This window comes from Chiloscyllium punctatum, chromosome 46, assembly GCF_047496795.1.
Source record: "Chiloscyllium punctatum isolate Juve2018m chromosome 46, sChiPun1.3, whole genome shotgun sequence".
NCBI lineage: Eukaryota > Metazoa > Chordata > Chondrichthyes > Orectolobiformes > Hemiscylliidae > Chiloscyllium > Chiloscyllium punctatum.
The window spans coordinates 45,852,452-45,864,765 of NC_092784.1; positions in this window are offsets into that span (position 1 = coordinate 45,852,452).

The window sequence follows — 12,314 nt, forward strand, 5'->3', positions numbered from 1 at the left end:
CCCTCATCCACCTGTTTGGTCAACATCTCAAAGAACTCAATATGGTTTGTGAGACACAACCTCCCCTTCACAATACCATGTTGACTATCCCTAATCAACTTATTCCTCTCAAGATGATCAAAAATCCTATCTCTTAGAAACTTTTCCAACACTTTACCCATAACCAAAGTAAGGCTCACCAGTCCATAAAATTACCTGGGTTGTCTCTACTCCCCTTCTTGAACAAGGGGACAACATTTGAAATCCTCCATTCCTGTAGACAATGATGACATAAAGATCAAAGCCAAAGGTTCTGTAATCTCCTGCCTGGCTTCCCAGAGAATCAGAGGACAATTCCCATCCAGCCCATGGGACTTATCTGTTTTCACACTTTCCAGAATTGCTAACACCTCTTCCTTGTGAACCTCAATCCCATCTTGTCTAGTAGCCTGTATTTCAGCATTCTCCTCAACAACATTGTCTTTTTCTAGTGTGAATACTGACGAAAAATATTGACTCAGCCCTTCTCCTATCTCTTCAGAGTCCAGACACAACTTTCCACTACTATCCTTGACTGGCCCTAATTTTTTTTCTGGTCATTCTTTTATTCCTGATCTACCAATGGAAAGCTTTAGGGTTTTCCTTGATCCTACCTGCCAATGACTTCTCATTTACCCTCCTGGCTCTTCTTAGCTCTCTCTTTAGGTCTTTCCTGGATAACTTGCAACTCCCAAGACCCTAACTGAGCCTTCACATCGCATCCTAACATAAGCCTCTTCTTCCTCTTAACACAAGATTCAACTTCTTTAGTAAACCACTGCTCCATCGCTCGACCACTTCCTCCCTGCCTGACAGGTACACACTTATCAAGGACACGCTGTTCCTTGAAATAAGCTCCACATTTCAGTTGTGCCCATCCTCTGCAGTTTGAACTATATTCTTAGTTAGGATATTGACAATGCTAGCAAGCTCATGTCTGGATTGAATAAGTTCCTGTCAGCTCACAGTTTGCTACTAAAATTCATTTGGAAGTCCTACTGCGGTCTTCGGGCATGCTGGAATGCAAAATTTGGTCAATTTCTTATGGTTGCTAAATTTGCAAAACTGACTCAGCTGTTTAACCTTTGAACTCAGATTGCTCTCACTCCAGGACTGACCTCGATTCTCCAACCTGATGTCAACTTCAGTGAGGTGTAAAATCATTATTTTTCACAATCCCGCCTAATAAAATAGTTCCATCTTTATGCTGTCAATGTTCAGCAGGAGGTTAATATGGCTTTAATTATTAAAACGTCTGACCTTACTCTTCTTCAGTTAAATGTTGGGCTGGACACTAGATGAAAATAGAAATTGCCGGATAAGATTAGCAGGTCTTGCAGCATCAGTGGGGAGAAATCAGAGTTAATGTTTCGGGTTGAGTGACCGTTCCTCAGAACTTGAGTTCTGAGAAAGGTTCATTTGAACTGAAACACTAACTCTAATTTCTCTCTACAGGTGATGCCAAACCTGCTGAAGTTTTCCAGCAATTTCTACTTTTGTCTCTGATTTACAGCTTCCACAGTTCCTTTGTTTTTTTATCTGGACACCGGATCTTTACTTCAGCCATCTAGCTCCTCAGCTCTGAATCTCTCCTTAAACCTCTCCACCACTCTGAATTCCTCTACAATGGACCTCAAAATATAGAACATAGGAACAGGCCCTTTGGCCCATGATGTTGTGCTGAAAATGACGCCACGTTAAACTAACCCCTTCTGCCTGTCGTTGGTCCACTTCCCTCCATTCCTTGTGTATTCATGTCTAAAAGCCCCTTAAACAACCCTATCATATCTGCCTCCAACACCACCACTGACAGCGTGCTCCAGACTCCTCCTACTCTCTATGGAAAACACATGCCCCTCATATCTCCTTTGACCATGCCCCCCTCACCTGAAATTCATGCTCCTTAATATGAGACATTTCAACTCTGGGAAAAAGATTCTGACAGCCAACCCTGGATAAGCAGCTTATAACTTTATAGAATTCCATCAAGTCTCCCCTCAGCCTCTGCTGCTCCAGAGAAAACAACCTGAGCTTTTCTAGCCTCTCCTTATAGCTCATACCCTGTTATCCAGGCAGCATCCTGCTAAACCTCTTCTGCACCCTTTCCAAAGCTTCCACATTCTTCCTGTAATGTGTGACCAGAAATGAACGTAATACTCCAAGTGTGGCCCAACCAAAGTCTTATAAAGCTGCAACATCACTTCCTGACTCTTGCCCCGACCAATAAAGGTAAGCATGCCTTACACCTTCTCTACCACCCTATCGTCTTGGATGGCCACTTTCAGGGATCGATCTCTACCTCTTTGACCAAGAATTTACTCATCAGTGTCAAAAGACTCTTCAATGGTGAAAATTTGGTTTGATAACACTGCTGTGAATCAGTCTGGGAAGGTTAACTATCTGGCGCTACATAAATGCATAGTTGCTGAGAAGTACAGGGCAACTTTCCCTGAGTATGATTTCCAAGTGATCTGTTAGTCAGAGACGGCAGAAGGTAGCTCAAAGCCAAGAAAGGTTAATGCTGAAGGATTCTGGTGGATTTGCACGATTTTTTTAACCCAGTTGGAGCTGTACAGTAGATTTCAGTGTCTCGTAGGCATTTCCCTCTGTCTGTGAGTTCATCCAGAAGATCTCTGACTTAGTTACAGGTTCATTCACCGTGTTAAGTATCTATGGCAACAAAATATGAGAGAATTTCAGATCTGCGCTCTCCTCACCTTGGAGCATCTAATCAATGAAGCACCATTGTTAATGCTCACTCAAGTTACATTCCTGCTTTAATCTGGGGTCGACTGGTGAGGATAACCATAGACTGTTTTGTTAAATCTTCACCATCGAGGGTTATCCTCCTGATTCTGGGGCTGCATGTTGGCTCAGTGGTTAGCACTGCTGCCTCACAGCGCCAGGGACCTGGGTTCAAATCCCATTCTTGGGTAACTGACTGTGTGGAGTTTACACATTCTCCCTGTGTCTGTCTGGGTGCTTTGGTTTCCTCCCACAGTCCAAAGATGTGCACGTTAGGTGAATTGGCTATGGAAAATTGCCCATAGTGTCCAGGGATATGTAGGTTGGATAGGTTATCCATGAGGGTTACAGGGTAGGGGTGGGTCTGGGTGGGATGCTCTTTGCTGGGACAGTGTGGACTTGATGGGCTGAATGGCCGCTTCCACACTGTAGGGATTCAATGATGGAGGTAAAGGATATGAAAGCAGAATTAGATGATTAAAGAAAAGATGTTTTGAGCTTGTATCTGTTAATCTGAATTGTCTATTTCTCCACTTCAAATAAGGGTAAAGTTGCCATTAGATTACCTGACTGTAGAATTGCTCTCTCTTGAGAGAGAAAGATGACTGGTGGTGTTTTGACATATTGGTCAACCTTTACTTCAAATACAATATAAGAAAAGAACAGGTTGTTCCCATGGTTACTCACCATGATATGGGATGTATTCATGGTAGAAGAGCTTGATTGTGGCATTTCTTGTTTCTGTGGGCTGTAAATTCTCTTCAACAACTTGTGATATTCTCTCCTTATCTGGTAATGTGAGACAATGTGGGACATACCTGGTATTTAATTCGACCAAAAGAAACACGAAACTGAAAGGCAAAACTAGCCGCTAATGCACACGAAGGTGAAAGTCAATGTTTAACTGTACATCAACCTGCAAGATGTGAGATTGGATAGCACGACATGTTGAACTTTGACCTCCATTTGTGTATGTCAACAACAACCACAGACTGTCAACAGGAGTGTCCCAGGTTCTGTTCTCCAGCAATGCACACACGTTCAGACTGTGTTGAATGCTAAATCAATGGGTGGGGACTTATATTTACGAAAGAAAGGGGACATAGAGTCAGAGGCTGCATACCACGGAAACGCACCCTTCAGTCCAACTCATCCACACTGACCAGATATCCCAAATGAATCAAATTCCATTTGGCCAGCATTTGGGCCATATCCCACTAACCTCTTCCTATTCATATACCCACACAGTTGCCTTTTAAATGCTGTAATTGTCCCAGCCTCCACCACTTCCTCTGGCAGCTCATTTCACAAATGCACCACCCTCTGTGTGAAAGAGTTGCCCCTTAGGTCCTTTTTAAATCTTTCCCCTCTCACCTTAAACCTTTGCCCTCCATTGTGGGACTCCCCTACCCTGGGGAAAAAGTCTTGGCACTTTATCCTATCTGTGCCCCTCAATCTATTACTGGGGACAAACCATACTGTGCTCAAATGCAGCCTGCCAAAAAAGGGTGGCCCTATTGGGATGGCCAATGTATAATTCTTGACAAGAAAGTGATATCCAAATGCAATTGCAATGGAGGAGCAGAAACTTTCCGACAATGGGTCTTGGAGATCCATAATTCTGCTCCCCAAAAAGATTGTGTGTGTTGCTGGGCATTTGGAAGTTTGAAGACTGATCGTGATAGACGTCTTTTTTGGGGGTGTTAAGGCTATTAAAGAGTAAAGAGTAAAGGCACCTGAACAGAACTGACATGCAGATTAGTTGTGATCAGACTGAATGGCAAGAATAGGCAAAAGGGGCTGAATGGCCTTCTCCTCTTCTTAATATTGCTAAAACAAATAAGTGCAGCAAATGCACAGACACAGCTTTGTCCTTGGTTATGGTTTACTCCATCAGGGTCAGCTTCATTCCATCCTGTCCTGTGAAGATTTTTAAAAATTTCTTCATGAGTAGGTATCACTGGCTGGGTCAGCATTATTGTTCCTAGTTGCTCCTTGAGAAGGTGAGAACGAGCTTCCTTTTGGAACTGCTGCAGTCCAGGTGCTGTATGTTGACTCACAATGTCCTTAGGGAGGGATTTCCAGGATTTTGACCTAGCGTTATATTTCTAAGTCAGGATGGTGAGTAGCTTGGAGGGGAACTTGCAGTTGGCAGTGTTCCCGGGTATTTACCACTCTCGTCCTAAATGGAAGACGCTGTTGGTTTGGATGGTGCTGTCTGAGGATCTTTGGAAAATTTCCACAATGCATCTTGTAGATAGTACACACTTGCTGTTACTGAGCGTCAGTGATGGAGGGAGTGCTTGTGGATGTGATACCAATCAAGCAGGGGCTGCTTTGTCCTGGATGGTGTCAAGCTTCTTGAGTGTTGTTGGAGCTGCACCCAGCCAGTCAAGTGGGAAGTTTCCATCACACTCCTCACTTTTGCCTTGGAGGTGTTGGACAGGCTTTGTTGAGTTACTTGCTGCAGAATTCCTAGCCACTGTATCTGCGAATATCTATTCAGAGCAAATCATGGAAGAAAATTCAAAGTTGTCTACCTGTTTGTTTAGCAAGCAGTAAACACAGAAAATGAATACGCCCTGAAGAACATTCAATATGTGAACAGGTAGGACATACCAATGGTCCCCTCCTTAAACTGAAACAAGCCGAAGACCCAGAAACAGCAGAGCAGAATAAACTGGGCCGTTGCTTTGAACATGAGTACCCTGTGAAGAGACAGGAGTAGACTTTGGGTTAGAGCTTCTCATTGATCCTTCTAGATGTTGAAAGAAATTTTTCCATTCCATCCTAAAAATGCCGATTTGCAGAGGAGCACAGATTTAGCAATAACAATCACTCCCCAAAGTCATGCTGAAATGACCTTATTCCCCTGATTTGGACAGGCCATTTGACTATGACAGGCAACCCCAATGAGACACGTCACACATATAGATACAAAACAAGGAACTGTGAATTGCTGGAGATCTGAAACGAAAACAGAAACTGCTGGAGAAATCTGAAGAAGGGAACGTAGAAATCAAAATATATAAAGAGCTGTGTTTGAGTTTTTCAGCTTCTATGGTGAGATGCGATCTCGCATATCTGGAGAATTCAGTCAGTATCAGAATCATAACCAGTACACCTCTGAAGAAAAGTTATATCAGACATAAGAAATTCACTCTCTTTCTGTCTTTCCACAGATTTTACCAGACCTGCAGAGTTTCTCCAGCATTCTCTGTAAGTGCTTCTTTTAGTCTGACTGGTGTTTGATATCTAATTATCATCACGGATTACTGGACAAAGATTCTGAGGTGAAACCCTCCAAAAGCTCCTTTCGCACCTGATTAAATACTTTCCCCAGCTTCAAGGGGAATGGGAATTACTTTCTCCCCCATTTCCCTGAAATGTTATCAAGTCCCTTCAGCATTAAAGCAGGCCATTCAGCCGATTGGGCCCATGCTGACTTTCCAAAGAGCAGCTATCTGGACTCAGCCCCTACCCTATCCTTGTAACCCCTGCATTTACCATGGCTCATCCACTGAGCCTGCACATCCCTGGACTGTAGGAGGAAACTCATGCAGACCCAGAGAGAATGTGCAAACTCTACACAGTTGCCCGAGGATGGAATCGAACCCGGGTCCCAAGCACTGTGAGGCATCAGTGCTAACTGTTGAGCCCATTATGTCATAGCCTATGTCATGCACTGTCATGGACAGATCATGTTGGACAATTGCTGAAACCAAAAGAGAAAATGCTGGAAAATCTCAGCAGATCTGGCAGCATCTGTAAGGAGAGAAAAGAGCTGACGTTTTGAGTCTAACTGATCCTTTGTCAAAGCTAAAAAAAGGGAAGAAATAGAGAGGTATTTATACGAGTCCTCAATTTTGGACAATTGCTGATTTGTGTTTAGAATGAACATGATCTCAAGGAACTCTCAATCCTGGGATGGATAAATAATGCTTTGTCCATTTTCCCGCGGGGTGTTAACACCTACCTAGATTCCTTAATAGTTGAAACATCCACATTTAGACTGGAAATCTTCTCTTTCAGGATCCAGAGTGATATTGACAACAGAATGAAATTCACCTGCAAAATATGATTGTTAGTTCATCCTGATAATCCTTTCTCAGAGGCATGGTGATAAAATTCACGTATCAACATGTCATATGCTGCAGACAATGTGGAAGAAAAGATTTGATTGGTGTGGGACTCAGTCTGAGTCCTCAATTTTTGTTTTACTCATTCACTGGATGTGAGCATCACCGACAAGGCCTACATCACATTTCCCATTCCTGAATACCCTTGTACAATTCATCACAGCCATCTAAAGTGGTTTACTGGGCCTTTGCAGAGGACAATTAAAAGTCAAATGGCACAACAAAAACAGAGATACACTGGAGAAACTCAGCAAGTCTGGCAGCATCTGTGGAGAGAGAAACAGAGTTACAGTCTCAAGTCCGTATAAGTCATCTTCAGAATTACTGCTCTACTTCAGTTCTGAAGAAGGGCCTCTGGACTCAAAATGCTAACTCAGCTTCTCTCTCTCTCTCTCTCTCTCTCTCTCTCTCTCCACAGACGCTACCAGACTTGCTGTTTCTCCAGAAATTTCTGTTTTGATCTCAGATCTCCGGCATTTGCAGAGTCCTGCTTTCATACACATGGAAGCCAGACCAGGTAAGAACCATAGATTTCCTTCTCTAAAAGACATCAGTAAAATAATTGCTTGCTTTTTTAACAGCAGTCTGATATCCTCACATCCGTGCTATACATAAATTTTTTTTAATTTCAGATTTATTCAACTGAATTTACATTCCCCAAATGTCAACATTTATGGCTGCCTGTTGATGAGTTTGGATGCAGGGCGTTAGAGGTCTGGAAGAGTAGTTGGAATTGGTGTTGGGATAACTATAATAGGATACTAGTGATGTACCACAAAGATCTGTCTTGGGGCCAGTGCTGTTTGTAATTTTTATAAATGACCTGGATGAGGGCATAGAAGATTGGGTTAATAGATTTGTGGATGACTCTAAAGTTGTGGACAGTGCTGAATGGTGTTGCAGGTTACAGAGGGACATAGATAAACTGCAGAGCTTGACTCAGAGGTGGCAAATGGAGTTTAATGCAGTAAACTGTGAGGTAATTCACTTTGGAAGGAGTAACAGAAATACAGAGTACTGGGCAAATGGTAAGATTCTTGGCAGTGTGGATGAGCAGAAAGATCTTGGTGCCCATGTACATAGATCCCTGAAAATTGTCACCGAGGCTGATCGGGTTGTTAAGAAGGCATATGGTGTGGTAGCTTTTATCGGTAGAAGGATTGTGTTTCGGAGTCAGAAGGCCATGCTGCAGCTGTACAAAACTCTGGTGCAGCTGTAGGTGGAGTATTGTGCACAGTTCTGGTCACTGCATGAAAGGAAGGATGTGGAAGCTTTGGAAAGGGTTCAGAGGAGATTTACTAGGATATTGGGATGGAGGGAAGGACTTATGAGGAAAGGCTGAGGGATTTGAGGCTGTTTTCATTGGAGGTTGACAGGTGACTTATTTGAGACAACTAAGATAATCAGAGGGTGAGATAGAGTGGACAGTGAGTGCCTTTTTCCTCGGATGGTGATGGCTAGCATGAGGGGACATAGTTCCCTCATAGCATGAGGGGTGATAAATACAGGATAGATGTCAGAGGGAGTTTCTTTATTCAGGGTGTAGTAGCGGTGTGGAACGCACTGCCTGCAACAGTATTAGACTTGCCAACTTTATGGTCATTGGATAAACATATGGATGAAAATGGAATAATGTCAGAAAGATATGCTTCAGATTGGTTCCCCAGGTCGGCGCAACATTGAGGGCCTAAGGGCCTGTACTGCGCTGTAACGTTCTATGTTCTATGTCATCGTGGTTAGCACTGCTGCCTCAGGTTCGATTTCAACATCAGACGACTGTCGGTGTGGAGTTTGCATATTCTCCCAATTCTGAGTGGGTTTCCTCTGGGTGTTCTAGTTTCCTCCCACAGTTCAAAGATGTGAAGGTTGAAGTGGATAAGCCATGGGAAATGCTGGGTTACAGACTGTTGGTGTGGACTCGCTTGGCTGAATGGCCTGTTTTTGCACTGCAGGGATTCTATTTTTCTGTCAAGGGCATGTAGAATGGCTATCCCTGAAGGGACAACTGCAATAATCAAGACCCTCATTCATAATGAGTTTACGCTTCCAGTATTCTGGAGCCTTGCTAACTTAGGGAGAGTGCCAGCTCAACAGGGCCAAGATGGCAAGGGCAGGGGGAGGTATCCAGACCAGAGGCTCCTGTTCCCAATGAGCAAGCCCCAGCAGCAGCAGCACGTTCTGAGTCTGAGACCCAAACACCGACAGAGCTTCCACTCCACTCCCTGAGACTGCTGTGTCAGCATTTCATAATTGGCGGCTGACGCCTCCATGTTGAGGGATTCCCAGCATGCCTCAGCAGTGCTCTCCTCTCCCCGTGGGGATGTCCAGGTTCTTGAGCGGCCAGCACTGCCTTATTGGGGATAGCAAAGGCAGCTCCCACTACCCGCGCCCCCAACATCCCACACCAGTCTACCTCCCAGAAAGGCAGAGGCTCAGGATCACTGTGTGGTTGTGACATTGAAGCTCCTTAGAATGATAGAATTCCTATAGTGTGAAAAGAGGCCATTTGGCCCATAAAGTCAGTACCAACCCTCTGAAGGGGATCCCATCTGTAACCCCACAACGCTGATCCATCTAATGTACACCTTCCTGGACACTACAAGGCAATTTATTTAACAAATGGGCATTTTAGCATTGCCAATTCATCTAACCTGCACATCTATGGACTGTAGGAGGAAACTAGAGCACCCCGGGGGAACCTACGCAGATGTGGGGAGAATGTGCAAACTCCACACAATCACCCACGGGTGGAATTGAACTGGAGTCGTGAGACAGCAGTGCTAACTACTGAGCCACTATGCTGCCTTTACCCCTTGGGTAAATCCTACCTCATGAATCCAAATCATTTGTCCAGGTGATCGGTTACATAGGATAACCACTGTGCTACAACAAAAAATGCCCACAGAGAGATGACAGTGGGGAGAAGTGGAGATATTGTACTGAGACTGAACTAGAAAAGCAAATCATCTGACAGCGTGGGTACAAATCCCATCACAGTAGCTATTGGAATTGAAATATAATTGATGCATCTAAAATGTAAAGGTATCCCAGTAATATCACCATGACAATGATCGCTGATGGTTGTAAAAACTCATCTGGTTTGCTTCAGCCATTTCAGGGAAGGAAATCTGCCATCCTTACCTGGTCTGGCTGGCACATGACTCCAGCCCCAAAGCAACAGCGTTGACTCTTAAGTGCCCGTCTTCAAAGGCAGACCAAGCCACTCAGTTTCAAAGGCAATTAGGCAATTACATACTGGCCTTGCCAGCAACCTTACAGAAGAATGTAATGTTCTAAAGCAATTCTGAAGGCGATGAGCTGCACGGAGGGGAGTGTCTTAGTTCAATCCACTGAAGTGTGGGAATTAGTTTTCTGTATGGTTCAATATTTTCAAGGAGTCAAAACAGATTTTTGTGGGATTCATTTATCTTAAGATGGTATTTCCATTTTGCTATATTTCATTTGATTCCATCCATCTTTCCTCATGCACAAAGCCATGGGAGAGTCCAAATCCATGACTTGGCCTCACTGGCTGCATTATCTGTGAGATACCAGTTGGAGTGTTCGATTGCTCTGTGCTCAATTATGTGGGTTGGATCACTATTGATGCTCACTGGGCTTGATTGGTCAAAAATAAGCAAAAGCTGCAAAAAGATTTGGAAGTCTGAGCTGGAAGCAAGGGTACAGGAGGAGATATTTCAATGCCCTGCAAAGGAAGATCTTTCATACATCCAGACGGATATCACTTCTGCTTAGGTCTGAGATGTAACAAATACAACAACAACCTCTCCAAGAACTGAAGGTTAATCCTTGGAACTGTGTAGTCGGCAGCTCAGGAGGAAGAGACAATGATCCAAATGGGAAAGAGCAAAAGGGGGATGAAATTGGAGGTAGGGAGTCACCCAATGCAGCCCCCAGGTATCAATGTGACCAGAGTTAACAAGGCTCGGCACCACATTATTGCCAAGGCCTTGGTAAATGCTAGTTTTGGGAAGGTAGTTGGCATGACTGTCATTCTGAAAGGCTGAGTAACCAATGGGACACAGATCCTCGTTCACCCAAACCTCTCCTGTGCTCCCAGTTCACGGGACAGGGAGCCATTCTGTTAGCATTCCCTGGGACCCCAGAAACATTGAGGAATCAACATCAAACCAGGGTATGTGTGAAATTCCCTGGATGAAGGGAACAGAATATATCACGGCTCAAACCTAGATAACTTAGGCAAGAAGCATGAAGATAAATTGTCAAAGAATTACAGTGGGTGTAAAGGAGACTCACAAAGATGTTGCCAAGATGGAGAATTTCATTTAAGAGGAACGACTGAATAGGCTGTTTGATTTGGAACAGAGGAAGCTGAGGGGAGATCTAACTGAGTGTATTAAAGTTATGAACATCCAGTATAACAGATAGGAGGCTGCCTATTCCCTGGATTGAGAGGTTCATAACCAGGGCAGAGTAGATTTAGGATAAGAGGCAGACAACTCAGTGGGGTTCTGAGGACAGATATCTCATCCAGTGGTCGGTTGGAATCTGGAATTCTCTGCCTGAAAGAACAGGGGGGAGGAGGAGGGACCCCTGCTACATTTCAAACAACGTACTTGAATTTTGTACTTGAACTGTCATAATCTGCAAGATGGTAGACCAAGCACAGCTAAGTGCTGTTTGATCACATTTGTTGAGGTCTGTTAACATCTTTATTTAAACAAGTGGAGGTTGTTAATTAGTTGAGCACCCACTGGTTGCAGCATGCGAGAGATAAGACTGAGCAAGTCAATCAACTCTCGCCATAAAGGAAAGGTCTGCCAGTCTTAGTTTTAATGTTACCTACTGCCTTACATTCTGTTCACACATGGGATTCTGCTGAAGGGCTATCTGTTGGTCTATACTGGATTAGTGGTGCTGGAAGAGCACAGCAGTTCAGGCAGCATCCAACGAGCAGCGAAATCGACGTTTCGGGCAAAAGCCCTTCATCAGGAATAAAGGCAGTGAGCCTGAAGCGTGGAGAGATAAGCTAGAGGAGGGTGGGGGTGGGGAGAGAGTAGCATAGAGTACAATGGGTGAGTGGGGGAGGGGATGAAGGTGATAGGTCAAGGAGGAGAGGGTGGAGTGGATAGGTGGAAAAGGAGATAGGCAGGTTCGACAAGTCCGGACAAGTCATGGGGACAGTTACTGAGCTGGAAGTTTGAAACTAGGATGAGGTGGGGGAAGGGGAAATGAGGAAGCTGTTGAAGTCCACATTGATGCCCTGGGGTTGAAGTGTTCCGAGGCGGAAGATGAGGCGTTCTTCCTCCAGGTGGCTGGTGGTGAGGGAGCGGCGGTGAAGGAGGCCCAGGACCTCCATGTCCTCGGCAGAGTGGGAGGGGGAGTTGAAATGTTGGGCCACGAGGCGGTTTGGTTGATTGGTGCGGGTAT